The sequence below is a fragment of the Triturus cristatus genome, chromosome 2_2, assembly GCF_964204655.1.
Source record: "Triturus cristatus chromosome 2_2, aTriCri1.1, whole genome shotgun sequence".
NCBI classification, from domain to species: Eukaryota; Metazoa; Chordata; class Amphibia; order Caudata; family Salamandridae; genus Triturus; species Triturus cristatus.
The window spans coordinates 1034825968-1034848671 of NC_140582.1; positions in this window are offsets into that span (position 1 = coordinate 1034825968).

Sequence of the window (22704 nt, forward strand, 5' to 3'; positions counted from 1 at the left end):
AAAGTCTTTTCTAGATGTTCCAGGGGTGGGGGGCCCTGTGGGGATAAGCAGGGTCCTTATAATACATGTTCTACAGGCCCTGGTATTGGAGAAATTGCCCTATTCATTTTTCCATTGCAGATCCCCAGACCATAGGTTAATAATGCAAGAGATTATTAATTATTAACTGGAGAAAGGAAAGCCATAAAACTAGGATTAAAGGACTCAGTAGAATGGTAATGACAAATGCAACAATTTGGTATTCTTGAATGTATTCTAAAATGTACAGAGTAGAAGTTATAAGACTTTTTTGTCTGTAAGCCTAAATGTAGCCCTCTAGTGCTCTGCCTTGATTGGTCAAAAATAAGTGGGCGAACCTGGCTGTTTGAAGAGGTATTAAATAGCCTCTGTGGTTAGGAAGCCTTTCTGGGAGGAGAGGTTGCTGGGCATAGGAAGGCCAGAGCCAGGGCGAGGGGTAGAAAAAAATGCTCTTCAAGGGAAGGAGGAGACAAGCTGGAGAAACCAGTTTCATTTGCACCTCTCCCCCCTGCTCCACATCCGGATGGGGGATTAAGGAGGAAATCCCAGATGTAATAGGAGTGGACCTATGCAGATGAAGCCATCCTGTAGGCTGGTTTAGTTAATTCTGCTCTTTCTGCCGGAAAATCAACCATGATGAATTTTGAAGAAATGGCGCTCTCTGGGAGAAATAATACCACACTTTAGAGAATATGGTCATACCCTGGGGTATTGCCCTGCACCTCATTGGACAGGAGTGACCTCCTGCTTGACCCAGAGTACTTAGAATAAGTAGCTGAGGGGGACAGACCCTCTCAGACGATACTTGAGAGAAGAAGGGTCCCTGCTGAGGAGTTTGATTTGCATCAACCAGGCCCTGCACTCAGAAGACAGTGCCTGTTGCACAATCTGGAACTACAGCCCTGTGGACTATCTTGCTTCAAAAGGACTAAAGAGTGGACTTCCTGCAAGCTACAGGTTAGCAGAGCTCGCCTGGACCATCACCACCAAGAATCCCCGGCCTGTAGAACTACCAATGAATTTGTAAGGGTTTTGTCCAAGTGGATTATGGGAACTGAAGTCTCAAACTTTCAAGGACCATCTTGGAGATTCCAGACCCATGGAGTAAGGTTTGGACACTTTTGGAACCTTTGGGGAACTTCAGGAAAATGTTCCAGAGGTTTGGAGAAGTTTGAAGCAACTTTGGAAAAAAGCTCCCTTAGTGGACCTGACCAGCAAAGTCGTCGACCTTCAACCACGATCTGGCCTGCCGTCCAGGTTCCTCCCCCTGAAAAGCTACAGAGGTCCAACTTCCAGAGTTTTACCAAGCATAGGCGGAAACCCAAGCCGGTGAACTGTCATCTAATCCAACCTGGTGAAGAGCATCGAGGGATCCCGCAAGAAAAAGCTCAGTAAAAGTTTTTAATTCCGAACGTAGAAAAGGTGACCGGGACCAACCGTGAGAGCCAAGCTGACCACCTTCAACTGCGAGCCGGCCTGGATCCCTGGCTCGTCCCACTGGAATGCTCCGGTAATCAGACTTCCATAAGTTTGACCGGGAGCTCGTCGCAAGGCAAGCCAGCGAACCCTCACCGAATCTGGACTGGCTGAGAGCGTCGAGGGACCCTGAGAGGTAAAGCTCCAGAAAGCATTCTAAGTCAGAAGGTAAAAACTTTGACCGAGACCTACCGCAAGGGGTAGCCATGCAGGGCTCCATCGCGGTCGGCCTGAAACTTTGACTTTAAATTGGTCTGGCGCGACCAGATGTCCCAATAGGCGCTATAGGTTTCTATGTGCTATATAGGAATGTATGACGTTACAACGCATACATTTACAATGCATGCCTTTGCAACGCAGTTTTTACATCGCAACATCCTTTACAACACATACATTTACATCTCATGCCACTACAACAATTTTTTTAAAAAACTACATTTACAAAGCATTCCATTACATCGCATTATACCTTTACAATGCATACCATTACAACACATACCATTACATTGCATTTAAGGTATGTGTTGGATAGTGTAGGGGTAACAATTACTATTCTAACTCCAGGGGGTCCAAGAGTAGGGTAAGTGTTGGCTAGTGTGGGGGAAAAATTACTATTCTAACTCCAGGGGGTGCAACAGTAGGGTAACCGTTGGATAGTGTAGGGGTACTATGCGTTGTAATGGTATGCGTTGCAATGACATGCAATGTAATGCCTGCATTGTAGTGACATGTATTGTAGTGTCATGCGTTGTAGTGACATGCAATGTGATGGCTGCATTGTAGTGACATGCGTTGTAAAGGATGTTGCGATGTAATGACTGTGTTGTAAATGTAGAGTGATGTAATGACTGCGTTGTAAAGGTTGTTTCCCGCTATATAGTGCTAAATCTTTAAAAAGTCATATCTCTGGTTCCCTACATTGGATTTTTTTCATTTTAAAGATAAACATATTTCCTATTTTTATACATTGGTGTTGGATTTTTATTGTGTGTTATGTCTTAATTATTTACTGGATTTGTAATTTTAAATGCTTTACAGACCTATCTTTGCAGATAAGCCGGCCTGGTCGCAGCCAAGCTGCCAAGGGTTGAGCATGGGAATAATTTTCCAAGACCGATACTGAGCCATATATTGAGGTAGTCGCCTTTTTGCCAGGGACAGATATACATTTGCCCCTACTAATAACCCACTTCCCAAGATCTAGTCCAAGCACTCTTAAACTATACTGTCTACAAGTATGGATGACATGTGACTCCTGCACCTTGTAGTCCTTGTCTTATGTAACATTTCTATACATTGATTTACACACCTAGGATTAATTGTCTCTCTGTAGTATGTGTGATGTAAAGTGCTGATGGTGCAGTTCAGAACACAAAGGTGCCGATTACGATCCGGTAAAAAACGGGTACGAACCGTCGGTCGGAGAGTATTCTCCGTCCGACTCGTGCCCGGTCGGAAAACTTTACAAACATGGAATTACGATTCGCACGGAAACACCATTTCCGTACGAATCGTAAAAAACACCGACCGACGAAAATATACGTACGAATGTGATCCGGGAATGCTGCGACGTGACGTCGGGACGCTTTCAGGCAGCGTTTCACGACCCAGGAAGTACGATTCGAACCGACAGCAGTCCGGACGGCGATATTTTCACGGCACCCAAAAAGTGCCGGAAAAGCGAAGTACGGCGCGAAACGACCAGAGTAGGTGGCCCGGTACGCGCCGTACCCCCCCCAGCCCCCGTACATTCGCGCCGACCCCCCCCAGCCCCCGTATGTACGCGCCGACCCCCCCCAGTCCCCGTACGTACGCGCCGACCCCCCCCAGCCCCCGTATGTACGTGCCGACCCCCCCAGCCCCTGTACATACGCGCCGACCCCCCCCAGCCCCCGTATGTTCGCGCCGACCCCCCCTGTCCCCGTACGTACGCGCTGACCCCCCCAGCCCCCATACGTACGCGCTGACCCCCCCCAGCCCCCGTACGTACGCGCCGACACCCCCGTGTATGTACACCCGTGTACGTGTCGTACCCCCCGTGTGTGTACACCCGTGTACGTGTCGTACCCCCCGTGTGTGTACACCCGTGTACGTGTCGTACCCCCCGTGTATGTACACCCGTGTACGTGTCGTACCCCCCGTGTATGTACACCCATGTACGTTCGAGTCGTACCCCCACCCGTGTATGGGGGTACGCACTGGGGGTACGCACCGTACATACACGGGTGGGGGTATGACTCGAACGTACACGGGTGTACATACACGGGGGGTACGACACGTACACAGGTGTACATACACGGGGGTACGACACATACACGGGTGTGCATACACGGGGGTACGACACGTACATGGGTGTACACACACGGGGGGTACGACACGTACACGGGTGTACATTCACGGGGGGGGTACGACACGCACGTAAACGGGTGTACATACACGGGGGTACGACACGTACACGGGTGTACATACACGGGGGGGTCGGCGCGTATGTACGGGGGCTGGGGGGGTCGGCGCGTACATACGGGGGCTGGGGGGGGTCGGCGCGTACATACGGGGCTGGGGGGGGTCGGCGCGTACATACGGGGGCTGGGGGAGGGTCGGCGAGTATGCGGGCACATGTCTCCATGGTTGCTATGGGAGTTCGGTGCGGACGGTGTTTTTTCCATATGGTTGTAACATCGGACGCACGGGATGGATCGTAATTCCGCGGTCGGACTTCACTTTTCACATTTGTACGGTAAATCGTCCGAGGACGTGTCGGACACATTTTCCGACCCGAGGACGTGTGGGGAATAATTCCCAATGCGATTCGTATGGACTTTTCCCCATGCGAATCGTAGTTGGCAGTTTGTACGGCACTTGTACGATTCGTACGGTAAAAAGACCGGATACGAGTCGTACGGGGAATGTTTTTACCCGATCGTAATCGGCACCAAAATCTCCTCCTGCTTCCACGGACGGAATGATTTCACAGTCACACGCACATACACACATCACACGCTGGTGGGGCCCATAACACCAACATTCATTCACATCAATCTATCCGTGCCTACATGGAGATTGGGTCTTCAAATTCCCTTCCGAACTACAGCTTTATTTCCCTTGGATGGAGGAGACCACATCTATTTAATTTTATCCTGACATTTCCTCCATCCGGAGGCCAATTGGATCATTTAGTTGACTAGGGAGGTGATGATAAACACTTCAATACTTATGCTAATAAAATATACATTTCAAGAAATAACCACCCGACACAGTTCTTCAAACAATCAATTCTTTATCTAATTAAATTTGTAAATCAAAGTCCTAACAAGAGCAATAGAATCTTGAGTCATAATTACCTATTCTGGCTAATTGTCGTTCTCTATCGGGTCCTCAGAAAATCATCAAAGAATCTAGCGTCCTGTCCTCTGCTGTCAGCGTCGTGAGTAGCATCGATCAGGGTGCGTCTCAAGATCATAGGGTGGTAACCGGTAATTTCCCTCTATGGACTACTAATATTTATACTGAAATTTTGCATATAAAGGAAACATTTCATAATTTCTAGTCATTTCATTGGCTGAATTCAGCCCCGTCCCAAGAATTTAAGCAACCTTTTTAATGTTCACATTCGGATGATGTATTCAACCAGGCGTATGGGAAAATCGTTCCCAGGTCAGGAATGTATCAGTCTATTGTGGAAAAGGTGGCTTTTGGTTCCAAACTAGCAACATTTGTTCCATGTTCAGGAACATTGGCTTCTCGCCCAGAGTAGTCTTCATGGACCTGGTACAGGGGTTCAAGGAGAGGTTGCTAAGTAATCAGTGCAGACGCCTTCCTCTGCTGTCAATTGCATGAAGTCATGTACTTTAGTGTGCATTCAGTTGGTGGCCAGCTTTTAGCAGGCCGAAATAAAATAGTCAACTTAAGGTAAAGAAACACAAAACGTAATTAATACATTGGAAATGAATAAAACAATGTTATTCCCTTGCTAATACCCTTATGTGTATGTATTTATCTAGCCATATGCGACAATTAAAGCCGTTAATGCTGGTTTATTTAAGCGCAAATCACATAAATGTTGCTTAAGCTAAACATATAAATTTAATATGCGTACAATCTTAGTTCACTTATTATTTTAGCCATGCAAATGCATTCCCACGTATGTTCTCTTGATTACTAAGGTTGATTAGTTCATCACAGCACACTGTTTAATCATTAAATTTATCGATTAGTCATTTTAATATAAACATATATAAATGGATTGGGTATACCAAATATTTTTATTTTACCCGCTCCAGCAATCCCCCCTTTGGTGATTATATCACCACTAAACAACCCACAAATTTCAATTTGGTTTCCCCTTTTGCAGAAATTTGAAATGTCTTTTTGCTTAATTAAAATTCAGTTTCCCTTTCATCTTCTCTTTGGGTTCTATCATACATGCTCTCCTTCCACTCCTCCATTTCTATTTCATTGAGATCTTTTTCTGGTTTCTTTTCTCTCTTTTTGTAAATTTCTCTTTTAACCTTCTTTTTATTTCTTCTATATCTACAACACATACATCCTAAACTAAGTAGTAATAATACGAAAATCACACAGGTTAATGGAAATAATATTTTCCCTATTATAGTACTACCTAATTTACCTAAGAAAGCTTTTATAGCAGCCATCTTATTACTAATTCTAGTCCAGATACTTTCAACCTTCAGTGGTTTTATTTCATCATGCAATTCAGTAATATTTTTGATATAGACTTTTAGATCTCTGCTTTCGTCAGGAATGTAAGTGCAACAATGTTGAACTTTCAGCATTGCACAGACTCCACCCTCTTTTGCCAATAGAATATCAAGGGCAAGTCGATTTTGCATAATCATAGCACGCGGATCACTGACATAATATCGACTACAAAAATATAGACTTACAAAAATATCGATGCCAAAATATAGAATACCAAAATATCGACTCCCTATCTCCAAACAGGAAAGTACAAAAATATAGAATCCAAAATATTGTTGTAAATAATATAGTTAGTCAAAATATCGAATTTTTAAAATGTTTTAAAAGTAATGTAAAATTAATGAAATAATACATATAATTAACTGACACATACTTAAAAATACTAAAATAACATTAATAATAATAAATAATTAATGTAAGTAAAAAAATAATTAATACATATATTAACGTAATATTTATTAAAAATATTCAATATTTTCTGCGTAGGAAAGCGGGCGGGTAAAATTTACTATTACCACTCCAGTAAGTGCAATAGTAGGGAAAGCGTTGGATAGCGGGAGAGTAAAAATTACTATTCCCACTCCAGAGAGTGCAATAATAGGGAAATCATTGGATAGCGTAGGGGTAAAAATTACTATTCCCACTCCAGAGAGTGCAACAGTAGGGAAAGCGTTGGATAGCGTAGGGGTAAAAATTACTATTCCCACTCCAGAGAGTGCAACAGTAGGGAAAGCATTGGATAGCGTAGGGATAAAAATTACTATTCCCACTCCAGAGAGTGCAACAGTAGGGAAAGCGTTGGATAGCGGGATTGTCAAATTTACTATTCCCACTCCAGTGAGTGCAACAGTAGGGAAACCGTTGGATAGCGTTAGGGTAAAAATTACTATTCCCACTCCAGAGAATGCAACAGTAGGGAAAGCGTTGGATAGCGGGAGGATAAAAATTACTATTCCCACTCCAGAGAATGCAACAGTACGGAAAGCGTTGGATAGCGTGAGGGAAAACATTACTATTCCCACTCCAGAGAGTGCAATAATAGGGAAAGTATTGGATAGCGTAGGGGTAAAAATCACTATTCCCACTCCAGAGAGTGCAACAGTAGGGAAAGCGTTGGATAGCGGGAGTGTCAAATTTACTATTCCCACTCCAGTGACTGCAACATTAGGGAAAGCGTTGGATAGCGTAGGGGTAAAAAATACTATTCCCACTCCAGAGAGTGCAACAGTAGGGAAAGCGTTGGATAGCGGGAGGGTAAAATTTACTATTCCCACTCCAGTGAGTGCAACAGTAGGGAAAGCGTTGGATAGCGTAGGGGTAAAAATTACTATTCCCACTCCAGAGAGTGCAACAGTAGGGAAAGCGTTGGATAGCGGGAGTGTCAAATTTACTATTCCAACTCCAGTGACTGCAACATTAGGGAAAGCGTTGGATAGCGGTAGGGTAAAAATGACTATTCCCACTCCAGAGAATGCAACAGTAGGGAAAGCGTTGGATAGCGGGAGGGTAAAAATTACTATTCCCACTCCAGAGAGTGCAATAATAGGGAAAGCATTGGATAGCGTAGGGGTAAAAATTACTATTCCCACTCCAGAGAGTGCAACAGTAGGGAAAGCGTTGGATAGCAGGAGTGTAAAATTTACTATTCCCACTCCAGTGAGTGCAACAGTAGAGAAAGCGTTGGATAGCGTAGGGGTAAAAATTACTATTCCCACTCCAGAGAGTGCAACAGTAGGGAAAGCATTGGATAGCGTAGGGGTAAACATTACTATTCCCACTCCAGAGAGTGCAACAGTAGGGAAAGCGTTGGATAGGGGGAGGGTCAAATTTACTATTCCCACTCCAGTGACTGCAACAGTAGGGATAGCGTTGGATAGCGGGAGGGACAAAATTACTATTCCCACTCCAGAGAGTGCAACAGTAGGGAAAGCGTTGGATAGCGGGAGTCCAAAATTTACTTTTCCCACTCCAGTGATTACAACAGTAGAGAAAACGTCAAATGGCGTAAGGGTAAAAATTACTATTCCCACTCCAAAGAGTGCAACAGTAGGGAAAGCGTTGGATAGCGTAGGGATAAAAATTACTATTCCCACTCCAGAGAGTGCAACAGTAGGGAAAGCGTTGGATAGCGGGAGAGTAAAATTTACAATTCCCACTCCAGTGAGTGCAACAGTAGGGAAAGGGTTGGATAGCGTAGGGGTAAAAATTACTATTCCCACTCCAGAGAGTGCAAGAGTAGGGAAAGCGTTGGATAGCGGGAGTGTCAAATTTACTATTCCCACTCCAGTGACTGCAACATTAGGGAAAGCGATGGATAGCGGTAGGGTAAAAATGACTATTCCCACTCCAGAGAATGAAACAGTAGGGAAAGCGTTGGATAGCGGGAGGGTAAAAATTACTATTCCCACTCCAGAGAGTGCAATAATAGGGAAAGCATTGGATAGCGTAGGGGTAAAAATTACTATTCCCACTCCAGAGAGTGCAACAGTAGGGAAAGCGTTGGATAGCAGGAGTGTAAAATTTACTATTCCCACTCCAGTGAGTGCAACAGTAGAGAAAGCGTTGGAGAGCGTAGGGGTAAAAATTACTATTCCCACTCCAGAGAGTGCCACAGTAGGGAAAGCATTGGATAGCGTAGGGGTAAACATTACTATTCCCACTCCAGAGAGTGCAACAGTAGGGAAAGCGTTGGATAGGGGGAGGGTCAAATTTACTATTCCCACTCCAGTGACTGCAACAGTAGGGATAGCGTTGGATAGCGGGAGGGACAAAATTACTATTCCCACTCCAGAGAGTGCAACAGTAGGGAAAGCGTTGGATAGGGGGAGGGTCAAATTTACTATTCCCACTCCAGTGACTGCAACAGTAGGGATAGCGTTGGATAGCGGGAGGGACAAAATTACTATTCCCACTCCAGAGAGTGCAACAGTAGGGAAAGCGTTGGATAGCGGGAGTCCAAAATTTACTTTTCCCACTCCAGTGATTACAACAGTAGAGAAAACGTCAAATGGCGTAAGGGTAAAAATTACTATTCCCACTCCAAAGAGTGCAACAGTAGGGAAAGCGTTGGATAGTGTAGGGATAAAAATTACTATTCCCACTCCAGAGAGTGCAACAGTAGGGAAAGCGTTGGATAGCGGGAGAGTAAAATTTACAATTCCCACTCCAGTGAGTGCAACAGTAGGGAAAGCGTTGGATAGCGTAGGGGTAAAAATTACTATTCCCACTCCAGAGAGTGCAAGAGTAGGGAAAGCGTTGGATAGCGGGAGTGTCAAACTTACTATTCCCACTCCAGTGACTGCAACATTAGGGAAAGCGTTGGATAGCGGTAGGGTAAAAATGACTATTCCCACTCCAGAGAATGAAACAGTAGGGAAAGCGTTGGATAGCGGGAGGGTAAAAATTACTATTCCCACTCCAGAGAGTGCAATAATAGGGAAAGCATTGGATAGCGTAGGGGTAAAAATTACTATTCCCACTCCAGAGAGTGCAACAGTAGGGAAAGCGTTGGATAGCAGGAGTGTAAAATTTACTATTCCCACTCCAGTGAGTGCAACAGTAGAGAAAGCGTTGGATAGCGTAGGGGTAAAAATTACTATTCCCACTCCAGAGAGTGCCACAGTAGGGAAAGCATTGGATAGCGTAGGGGTAAACATTACTATTCCCACTCCAGAGAGTGCAACAGTAGGGAAAGCGTTGGATAGGGGGAGGGTCAAATTTACTATTCCCACTCCAGTGACTGCAACAGTAGGGATAGCGTTGGATAGCGGGAGGGACAAAATTACTCTTCCCACTCCAGAGAGTGCAACAGTAGGGAAAGCGTTGGATAGCGGGAGTCCCAAATTTACTTTTCCCACTCCAGTGATTACAACAGTAGAGAAAACGTCAAATGGCGTAAGGGTAAAAATTACTATTCCCACTCCAAAGAGTGCAACAGTAGGGAAAGCGTTGGATAGCGTAGGGATAAAAATTACTATTCCCACTCCAGAGAGTGCAACAGTAGGGAAAGCGTTGGATAGCGGGAGAGTAAAATTTACAATTCCCACTCCAGTGAGTGCAACAGTAGGGAAAGCGTTGGATAGCGTAGGGGTAAAAATTACTATTCCCACTCCAGAGAGTGCAACAGTAGGGAAAGTGTTGGATAGCGGGAGAGTAAAATTTACTATTCCCACTCCAGTGAGTGCAACAGTAGGGAAAGCGTTGGATAGCGTAGGGGTAAAAATTACTATTCCCACTCCAGAGAGTGCAACAGTAGGGAAAGCGTTGGATAGCGTAGGGATAAAAATTACTATTCCCACTCCAGAGAGTGCAACAGTAGGGAAAGCGTTGGATAGCGGGAGTTCAAAATTTACTATTCCCACTCCAGTGGTTACAACAGTAGAGAAAACGTCAAATGGCGTAGGGGTAAAAATTACTATTCCCACTCCAAAGAGTGCAACAGTAGGGGAAGCGTTGGATAGCGTAGGGACAAAAATTACTATTCCCACTCCAGAGAGTGCAACAGTAGGGAAAGCGTTGGATAGCGGGAGGGTAAAATTTACTATTCCCACTCCAGTGAGTGCAACAGTAGGGAAAGCGTTGGATAGCGTAGGGGTAAAAGTTACTATTCCCACTCCAGAGAGTGCAACAGTAGGGAAAGCATTGGATAGCGTAGGGATAAAAATTACTATTCCCACTCCAGAGAGTGCAACAGTAGGGAAAGCGTTGGATAGCGGTAGGGTAAAAATTACTATTCCCTCTCCAGAGAGTGCAACAGTAGGGAAAGCGTTGGATAGCGGTAGGGTAAAAATTACTATTCCCACTCCAGAGAGTGCAATAATAGGGAAAGCATTGGATAGCGTAGGGGTAAAAATTACTATTCCCACTCAAGGAAGTGCAAAAGTAGGGAAAATAATAAATTAATATTTTTTTAAAAATGTATTAATTATTAATACCAAAACAAGTATTACAATTAATTACCAATCACACAATATTTAATAATTGATTATTTATAAATACCAATATATTTTTGTTTAATTAATTACCTATTAATAATTAATTAACAACCAATTGTTTTTCAATAACAAACATTAATAAATGCTAATAATACCAATTAATCATTAATTAATAATATATTGATTAACGATATACACAAATTATTTAAATAATTAATTTTTTACAATTATATTACTTCCCACCATATTCCCCTATAAACACACTACCCACTACAAATATTAAATGAATACAATTAACATAATTATCAATTAAACAATTAATACAAATTAATTACCAATTAATACAAATTATTTACCAATTAATAATTAATCAACAACCAATTAATTTTCAATACAAATTAATAATTAATTAATAACAATTAAATTACTTCCCACCCTATTCCCCTATAAACCCACAACCCGCTACAGAAGTAAAACGCTAAATTAAATTAAAGATATGTTAATTAACAATATACACACATCAATTAAATAATTAATTATTTACAATTATATTACTTCCCACCATATTCCCCTATAAACACACTACCTGCTACAAATATTAAATGAATACAATTAACATAATTATCAATTAAACAATTAATACAAAACGCAAAATTAAATTAAAAATAATTAATAATTCCTATAAATTATTATTTAATGTACTATAATTAAATTACTTCCCACCCTACGCCCCTATAAACCCACAACCCGCTACGGAATTAAATTACACAAAAATTAAATAACATAAAATTCATTACTTTAAAAATATTCTAACATACATTACAATATTAATACATACTTTTAACACATATACTAACACTTAAAACAACTATATTATGACTGTCGATATTACTTACTTCTATATTATTGCAATCGATATTTCTTACCTGTTTTTCGATATTCTTCACCACTATATTTTGGCAATTCGATATTCTGTCCATTCTATATTTAAAACTCGATATTCTGTCCACTCGATATTTTTTTTTCGATATTATGTCTATTTACCTAGCACGCATGGCAACCAATTCAGTGTTTACCAATAGAAATCCTCCAGCTGTGCTTGTTGACAAACGATCCACTATGGTGGACAGCTTCCGAATATTATTTGCATTCAAAGATATTCCCACTGCTGGTATCAAGGCTCCAAAAATATCACCTACAATTTCTAACCAGGTTTCTCTTCTGCTACGCATTAGTAGGTTATGTGGTCCACTTTTTTCTACTCTATCCATGTGAAAGATCTTTGGAAAGACCAGGCCTACATAACATGTGCCATACCAATGGTCAGGCAACCTGTAATAAGCCTTGTTCCCACAAATATAATACAATCAAGGAAAAACTGGGTCTTCTCCACCTCTAAATCCCCATCCAGATGCAATGAAGTATGTATCATGACACTCACTTGTCCCTATATATATGTAATCATACTGGGATCTTTCTCTCATGATGCATAATTTGCCTTTCTGTGGTGAATCTATAGCTATTGTTGGTCTAACATCACCTTGCGTTTCCTTGTTCCCATCTATTGCCCAAATGTTTTCCCCTTCTTTATGTCCTTCTGCATTCTTGTGTATTTTCAATCTTCTCTCCTCAACCATATCCAAGAATGTTTTCTCTTCTGGTTTCAAACTGCAAGTTAAATTGTTCTTAAAAATATATTCTAGAGTTAGTCCTTTAGTTTCTATAAAAATGTCTCCTAATGTATTAGCTTCTTTAGCTGGATTTAATTCTTTATTCATGGGCAATCGTCCAAGAATATTATCTATGTTAGACAAATTGTACTCTAATTTTCCTACTTGATAAAATATACTAGTCAAGACGCTACATGTTATTCCATAAGTTGCAGGGAGGTGATGATAAGTCACCCCTTCTGAAACAGATGCAGGTAATTGCATGCAGACGTAGCAATCCCTTACTTCCATTGTTTTAACATATTCATACAACAGTTTTGAAAACACATTGCTAGAGAAATCATTTATTGACCTATCTTGATGCACGTGCTCTGTGCTTGTTCTAACCGGTATTACTTTTTGTGAGTTTTTCACTATATTAGTCATATTCTCAGTATGTCCTGCTAATGTATCTAGAGTTACTTTGAAAGAGATCAAAAGAGTGAGTACGCTCCAAAGAAGCATTAATAATCCTGTACAACAGCAACATGTCTTGCACCATCTTCTCATGAAGGTACATCTACTCTTGTTATCATCTATGTTAGCCATCTCGTTAGATCTAACGTGTCTTTTAGCCTCCTTTACTCCGCCTCCTTTAGCTTTTAAAGCTAAACTTATCAGGTTGTCCAAATATTGCAATTTTCTTATTCAATCCTGTGTATTCCTACAAGGATTGCCTAAATTACTCAGCTTGGCCTTTCATCGTCTTTCACTTCTTTCTCGTCATCCACATGCAGGATTTCCTGATATATCCTCTTCTTCTCCGATGTCGGATAAGATAACTCTCAGGATTTCCCCAGTCTCTTCTTCTTTTATCAGTTTCAGCCAAGTCTCCTCTGGATTTCCTTGACTATCTGCCTCTTCTCCTTGTTCAGGCAGTGCCACGTATGTCCATTCAGGTGACTTATATTTCTGATTTGGCTTCCTTGCTCGTTTGTTTGCTTCTGACACTTCTGTTTCTCCCTCTTTCTCTGGATGCTGACTAGTTACTTCATTCACTTGTTCAGCCTCTGAGGGTTTAGCTCGTGTCAATCTGTATCTTAATTTCTTAATTTTATTTGGCCAAATATCTCCTTTGGCGTTCCTTCTTGTTTTGCCGTCTTTGCCGTTTCTTTCCTCGATCCAAGTTCTCTTTCTCAGAACTCGACCTTCTGGTATCTCTGTTTCGCTGTCCTCAGATTCTGTTTCATTTGATTTTTCTTTTTCAGAAGTCTCCTTTTCCACCTCTTGGGTTGGCCCTACTGCTGTCCCTCCTCGGGTCTCCGGCACGCAATCTTCTCTCTGACTTATTGCCCCTTCACCTGTCTGGATGTTGCAGTTCCCTACCCCTCCTCGGGGATCTTCCGCAATCTGTCCCTCTCTTTCTACAACTGTCCCTTCTTCTTCTTCTTCCAATATTTTCTCAGGTGGAATTTCTTCTACTCTCTCATTTGGTGTAAATGTTACTTCTGACTGAATGTTCTTTTCTTTCCTTTTCTTCTTTCAGTGTTCACCATTTGCGTTTTGCTCATCTCCAGAATCTGAAGTATCTGAGATCTGCAATCTTTTCCTCAGAATTTCCTCGCTGGGGGTCTGAACTAGTCTTGGCTCATTTTCCCCCCTCTCAGGATTTTCTTTTGTTTTTGTGTTTTCACTGCTTGACTCATCACTTGATTCTGATTCGTCAAAGTATTCTTTTCCAATGCCGTCTGCTGGATTTGGAACTCTCAGAGTGTGACTAGCATGTATCCAGTTCTTCAGTCCTGCACACTTCACAGCAGTTGTTGTAGTCAGTATGTACTGTCTTGGCCTTCCCCACCTTGGAACCAGGAAGTTTTTTCTTCTGTGTACTTTTATCCTTACCCAGTCCCCTGGGCTCAAATCATGGGCTGGTTTTCTTTCAAGAGTGGTGGCATCCGCTCCAACCTGGTGAAACACAGAATGAATTGCGTCAGCCAGGCCTTTACAGTAATCCAAAATCATGTCATCAGTTATAGTCATCAGCTTGTTGACTGGCACAAACACATGTCTCATGGCACGACCCATGATGATCTCGTGTGGACTCAAAACCTGTGGTTCTATCAGGAGTAGACCTGATGGTCATCAAAACCAGAGGCAAGACATCAGGCCATTTCAACCCTGTGGCCAAACACATTTTTCCAATTCTATTTTTTATGGTACCATTCATTTGCTCGAACACCAGAAGCCTCTGGTCGGTAGGCACAATGCAGTTTCTGTTGTACACCCAATGCTTCACAGATCAGTTTCATGATCTCATTGTAGAAATGCCCTCCTCTGTCTGATTCAATGGTTATTGGGAACCCGTACCTTGGGATGAATTCCCTCAACAACAGCTTAGCCACTGTGATTCCATCATTTCTTCTGGCCTCCACCCACCTAGAGAACAGACAAACTACCACCAAAACATACCTCAGTTTGTTGTAAGGAGGCATTTCAATAAAATCTACTTGCATTCTAGTGAAAGGTCCTCCTTCCCGACCTATGGTACCCAGACTCACCACTGTTTTTCTTCCTGGATTGTACTGTTGACATGTCAAACATCTCTGGCAGAGACTTTCTGCAATCAACCTGAATTTTGGATTATACCAGGTCTGTTTAAAGGCCCTTATCATGGCATCCCTTCCCAGATGTCCTTGGCCATGATACATCCATGCCATGGTTGACATCATGCTATCAGGCATTACTGGTCTTCCATCTCGATATACCCACACATGATCTTTTTCTCTGGGGGCACATCCTGCTTTTACCCACTGTCTCATTTCCTCCCCCCCTGCTTCATCCTGCAGTTGCCTCACTTCTTCCCATGTTCCCACAACGTTAGTAAACATTATGGAGCAAAAAGACATTTCCTTTTCCTTAGACCGATTGATCGAAAATTTGTTTCGGGCACAATACTGAGCCATGTCATTTGCAAACCGGTTTCCAGTAGTGATGTAATCACTTCCCTGTCCATGAGCAGCACATTTCACCACAGCCAATTCTTTGGGCATTTGTATTGCCTCAAGCAATTTTCCCACCACTTCTGTATTCCTTATGGGAGTTCCACTTGAGGTCAGGAAACCTCTTTGCAGCCATAGTTGGCCAAAATCGTGGACAACTCCGAAGCCATACTGGCTGTCAGTCATCACAGTCACTCTTGCATTTCTCCCAATCTTGCATGCTTTGGTTAATGCCACTATTTCTGCTACTTGAGCGGATCTAACTCCTTTCAAGGGTGATGCCTCTATAACTGCTGAAACTGTACACACTGCATAGGCTGCACTCAACACTCCCTCTTCCGTTCTCAGACAGGATCCATCCACAAAAAACACATGATCACTTTCTGGCAGTGGTAGGTCTTTTATATCAGGACGAGGTTTTGTGCAATAATCAAGCACATCCAGACAATCATGATCAGCTTCTTCTCTTATCTCCACTCTCTCGGCATCAGGCAAAAGTGTAGCTGGATTCACATTCACACATCTTTCCAGACTCACATTGTTCGCACCTAGAATGACCTTTTCATACTTAGTCAGCCGACTATGTGACATGAACTGTGTTCGACTCCTTGTCAAAAGGATCGCCACACTATGGGGTACAAACACTTTTACTGGATATCCCATCACAATTCCCTCACTCTGCTCTAGGCTTCGGCATGTGGCCGCTACCACTTTCAGACATCCTGGCAGACCTATTGCCACTGGATCTAGCATTGATGAGAAATAGGCTATTGGCCTTCTTTGTCTTCCATGTTGCTGTATCAACACTGAAAGTGCACACCCATTTCGCTCACTACAGTATAGCTCAAACTCCTTTTCATAGTCTGGCATAACTAGCGCAGGTGCTTCACAAAGACTGTTTTTCAGCTGTTTGAATGCCGCCAATTCTTCTTTGTTCAGTTCAAGGGGGTCTTTCACCTCACTTTTTGTCAGTTTCACCAATGGTTTGGCAATCAGAGAGAAGTTACTTATCCACTGACGACAGTACCCAACCATTCCTAGGAACATTCTTACTTCTCTTTGGGTCATTGGAGCTCTCATTCCTCTAATGATTCGGATTCTGTCTATGCTTACTTTCCTTAGGCCTTTCTCAATATTATGACCCAAGTGTGTCACTTCCTTCTTACAGTACTGCAGTTTTGCTGGAGATACCTTAAGTCCTCCATCTGCCAGGTGATTTAGCAAGGCTATGGTATCTGTTTCACAAGCTTCACGTGTCTTTGACGCCACCAATAGGTCGTCAATATACTGGACCAAAACGGAATTTTCAGGCATAGTAAGGCTTTCCAGAGATTTCTTTAACAGCTGATTGAAAATGGAAGGGCTTTCTGTGTACCCCTGTGGGATTCGGCACCATGCCAAAATACGGTTTCCAAACCTGAATGCAAAAAGTGGCTGGCTGTCATGATGCAAGGGTATGGAAAAGAAAGCATGACACAAATCAATTACTGTATACCATTCTGCATCATGTGGGATCTGATACAAAATTACTGAAGGATTTGGAACAATTGGACAACAGGAAACGACAATCTTGTTAACCTTTCTCAAATCTTGTACAATCCTGAATTTCCCACTTGGCTTTTTCAGTCCCATGATAGGCGAATTACATGGACTGCTCATTATTTCCCTCAGCACTCCTTGCTGGATCATCTTCTCAATTAAAGGGGTTACCCCTGCTATGATTTCTGGGGTCAGTCTGTACTGTGGAATGTTGGGGTAAACAGCTCCCTCTTTTACAGCAATTCTCACTGGGTCTACATTTCTCATTAGGCCTACATCTTCCCCAGTGAAGTCCCAGACTGCTGCTTTCACTGTCTGTTTCAATTCTGGGGGCAATTCATCTGGATTGAATACTGCATAGGTTCCAGCAACCTCACACTCTCGATTAGCTATGGTAATTTTATACAGGACATCCTCATCTGGTGTTTCAAAAGCTATTCCGTCTGGTGTACAGAATATGGTGCAATTCATTTTGCACAACAAATCCCTTCCTAATAGATTCACAGGACTGGTGTCACACACCACGAATCAATGCATGTCTGAAAATTTCCCTATTCTGACCTTTACAGGATCAGTAAGGTACGTTTTTATCTGGGTGTTTGACACACCAACTATTTGGATTGTTTCATCCGAAAGCGGAAGATTTTTCACATCTGCTGATCTGACAGTGGATCGTGTAGCTCCAGTGTCTACTAAGAAAGTAATGTTTTCATCATTAACTTTCCCATCCACAAATGGTCCTGTCTGATCTATTTCTAGAGATGCGCCAAGTACGCACTCTGCTTCCTCTTTTCGGCACCGTCAATAGATTTCTTCTGGCTCACTTTCATCATTGTGCATCCAATATTGTGACACAGCGCTCGCGCGTTGCGGTTTGTTTACCTGTTCTTCATTGTAGAATCCCGTTTCCTTCCTATACCTTTGTGTACTTCGGCTCTGTGGTAAGGGCGGTTTTGGCACTTGATTCTGTAGACTGACAGCCTTCTGCTGTTGCGGCGATGGACCACTCCCCTCACACTGCACCTGTGGATTTAATGACGGATTTTCATCATTAGCAAGAGGTGGATTTTTACACTCGGATTTCCAATGCCCTAGCCTGCCACAGTTGTGACAAGGGAACTTCTTCTTTGCCTCCTCCATGTTACCGTTTCCCTTTCCTGGACCAAACTTTGATTTTAAGCCTGGATTATTGGCTTGTTCTATTAGCTGAGCTTCTTGCCTCTCTGCAACCTTTACTTGAGCCCACATTGCCTTCTCTTTTAATTTCCGCTGTTTTGCCTCAATTTCATCACTAAAATATTTAGCATGTCTCAGAATCTCATCTATTTTCTTGCTCTGCCAGTCCACGGTGTGCTGCTTGATTATGTCCCCAATCTCAGGACGCAGACCACACACAAATCTGTACACAAAATGACTCAGATCCTTTTCTCCCAGGCTGTCATCCCCACTAAACTGTTTAAACGCCAGAATTAGCCTCTCAAATAATATGCGTGGACTGACTCTTTTGCTTCCTGATGTGTTCGATCTATTTTAACCCAATCTGTTTCCTTTGGGGGCACTTTATTCTTCAAGAAGGCCATGATCTGTTCATACTTCTTCATGACCTCCGGGTCTGGAGCTCCTGTTTTGGGATCTCTCTGGTATTCTTTAGTGGGCCAGTCTATGACTATTTTACATTCTGCCCACAAATCTGCTGGCACTATTATATCAAACAGGCTATTTAGATCAATCCACAACACTTTTGACAGTTTCACAAATCTGTCTACCTGTCGGTACCACTCGACCAGCTTTTCCCGTAATCGAGGGAAATCATTGGTAAATGACAAAATGTCCTGTCTGGTCCATGGGACATGCACATATCCTCCTCCTGGAATCTCTCTCATAGGTAACTCCATTACCACTTTTTCTTTTTCTCTCACAGGAAACGCTGGGAAGGTTCTGTCTGAGATGTCATCTCGCGTTCTATACCACCTGCTCTTCCACTTATCCACATCTCCCCATTTCCTTAATACTGTGATTATGTCCCTAATCTGCCCTATTCGCCCTGCAGCATTCAGATTCTCAATGTCTTTTTCTGTAAAATCCACTCAGTAAGGCTTTTGTAATGCCTTCACCTTGTCCATGGCAATTCCCATTTCACTCGCTATTTCTGCTAGTCTGTCATGTAAATTCTTCGCTCTCCAGGTGATGCTCTTGCAGAGGAACAGTAGTTCCTCATCTTGATAGTTTTTCAGCTTTTCCGTGGGAATTGTCCCTACTATCAATTCTTCTAACACCATCCTCAATTTCGCACCATCAATGGTATGTGATTCTTTTTCTTTATCCTGCAAACCTTTTAGCCAATCATTCAAATCTTCAGTAGTTATGCTCACTGACTTCTCTGCATTCCCTGGTTCTGTCAGTCTCTGTGGTTCTAACATTGATCCCTCTACCCTTCGGCCTCTCTCAGCAGTATCAGAACAATAAAATGGATTCTTTGACACAGGAAGTTCACCTTTACCCATAGCATGTCCCCAAGAATTTTCTTTCGTTTTCATCAGGGGCTGTTCTGTCTGTCTTTGGTTCACATACGGAACTGTTAGTCCCTGCTCACTGTTTTTCTGCTTCTCAAAAATAGGCATAACAGGACCTATAGTCACAGGAACTGTAACTGCTTCTAGATTTTTCGTTAGTTCCCTTATTTTCTCAGTCAATTCTAAGGTGGTTTCCGCTAGTTCTCTAGAATTTTCATTCTCAACTTTAGTCCCCTTCTCTTTAAGTAAATTTCTCCGTTTTACTTCTGGGGTCATAACTTCTGTTTTAATGATTCTCAGGGTCTCCCTCACTGGTGTTCCTGTAGTGGGCGTTTCTGGTTCCTGTCTGTATGGAGGCGGGCTTTTGTAAAACATATCATCTAAAACATCGTCATCTGTATCACTAGCCCCATACCTCCGGGTTTCTACATGATTTCTTTTTTCTAGACATTTTCTTCCTCCACTTTCTCCTTCCGTTCTAAGTGGAAATAATCCTTCTGTCATACTGGCATCTCGCCACCTCCTCATTCTATCACTATGGGTTTCTCGATCGTTCGGCCGCCCGAACATGTACCGGTACCTGGATCCATTTCTCTGTTTTTCTCGCTCATGCATCTCATCTTCCCACTCTGTCAATGCCTCAAACTGCGTAGGCCTAGGTCGCGGATCTAAACTCATCATCCTTTCCCGTAAGTTCCTTAACATGGCCAAATTAAAAGACCCATCCTCTGGAAACGCTAGAACTCCGTCTTCCTTTGTATACTTTGCCCAATTGTCTAACCAGATACAGGTATGGTACCCATATTTCGTAACCATAAAGGATGCGGGGGTCTTTGCCGGAGGAAGTAACTGTCCTTCCCTAGTCACAATTTTCTTGTCTTTTACAAATAAATTTTTCAATTTACTAAACATAGACTTTTTCTTTCTCTCGGGTGAATGATAATACATTTTCCCGTCTTCCGTGAACTCTTTTAGTCTTCTATACCTCGGTATGATTTTTAATCCAATAGTAGCGCGACTCTTACTCACGCACCAATTCTGGCGCGTCTACGTCACTGTCACAACTTCCAATCCTTGCGCGACTCACACTAACGCACCAATCCTGTAGTGTCTACGTTGTTGTCACAACTTCCAAATCCTGCGCGACTCACACTAACGCACCAATCCTGGAGCGTCTACGTCACTGACTAGCTGTCCAATCCCAGCGCGGTCCTTCTGACATCTACAGTCGCTGCAGCGGCTTTTACTCCTGACTCCTGTCCTTAGTCTACCCCTCCTTTACAAACTACTCGGTAGACTTTGTTTCAAATTTACAATACTGGTTAGTTACAACGTACAAACATCTCCATTGTCTGCTCCGCTAACCACAGAATAGCAAAAGACCTTTCCCACGAGAATCCTGTTTTCCCGAGAGCAGCGCTTACCTCTGCCCTACTACAGAATTATTACGTCCGTTAGCAAAATAGCACATCCCTCTACTTCACCCTTATACCACGCATTGATTAACTGTTCTCTCCGGAATTAAAACACATAGTTGGAAACGTAATGCTCCTGAGAAGTAACACCAGAGTTCCGCAATTAATTCAAATGCTTATTTCATTCACGCACTTTCACACAAAGAAGTACTGTTCATTCACACAGAATCCTGCTTTCCCGAGAACAGCGTACAGTCTGTCCTACTACAGAATTATAACATTCGTTAACAAAGCAGCGCTTACCTCTACCTTGTCCTTCTAACAAGCTCAGAGTACACCTGCTACCTTTCCAGTAAAAAGCGTTATCGGCACTTTAGACTCAAATTTCACAAATAACTCTTTGCTATCATATACACTTCTCTCACACAGAAATTGTCTCTAATGGTGACATACAGCGATGTCACCGAATCGAACCCAGACAATGCAACGCGCAACTTCAATTTTTACGCGTTTCCCCGTGTACCTACGGGCAACCACAATCCCGTCTTTCCCGAGAACAGCGCTTACCTCTGTCCTACTACGGAATTGTCATCGACTTCTTACATCCCAGAAGCCGTACAGACTACATAGAACTCACTACGACTTCAACATATAGTGTTAATACATATATCAACATCAATTGATAATCAATAAGCTATATATACATGCCAAAATCATCAACTAAAACAATAAACTCATCTCTAGCTACCCAGAGTACTGGTAGCTATATATATATACAACTCATCAAACCTAGACAATAAAAACCATCATCTTGCTACCAAGAAAACTGGTGCAGTTCAGAACACAAAATCTCCTCCTGCTTCCATGGACGGAATGATTTCACAGTCACACGCACATACACACATCACACGCTGGTGGGGCCCATAACACCAACATTCATTCACATCAATCTATCCGTGCCTACAGGGGAGATTGGGTCTTCAAATTCCCTTCCGAACTACAGCTTTATTTCCCTTGGATGGAGGAGACCACATCTTTTTAATTTTATCCTGACATCTCCTCCATTCGGAGGCCAATTGGATCATTTAGTTGACTAGGGAGGTGATGATAAACACTTCAATACTTATGCTAATAAAATATACATTTCAAGAAATAACCACCCGACACAGTTCTTCAAACAATCAATTCTTTATCTAATTAAATTTGTAAATCAAAGTCCTAACAAGAGCAATAGAATCTTGAGTCATAATAACCTATTCTGGCTAACTGTCGTTCTCTAAGTCAGAATCAGGTCCTCAGAAAATCATCAGAGTCTAGCGTCCCGTCCTCTGCTGTCAGCGTCGTGAGTAGCATCGATCAGGGTGCGTCTCAAGATCATAGGGTGGTAACCAGTAATTTCCCTCTCTGGACTACTAATATTTATACTGAAATTTTGCATATAA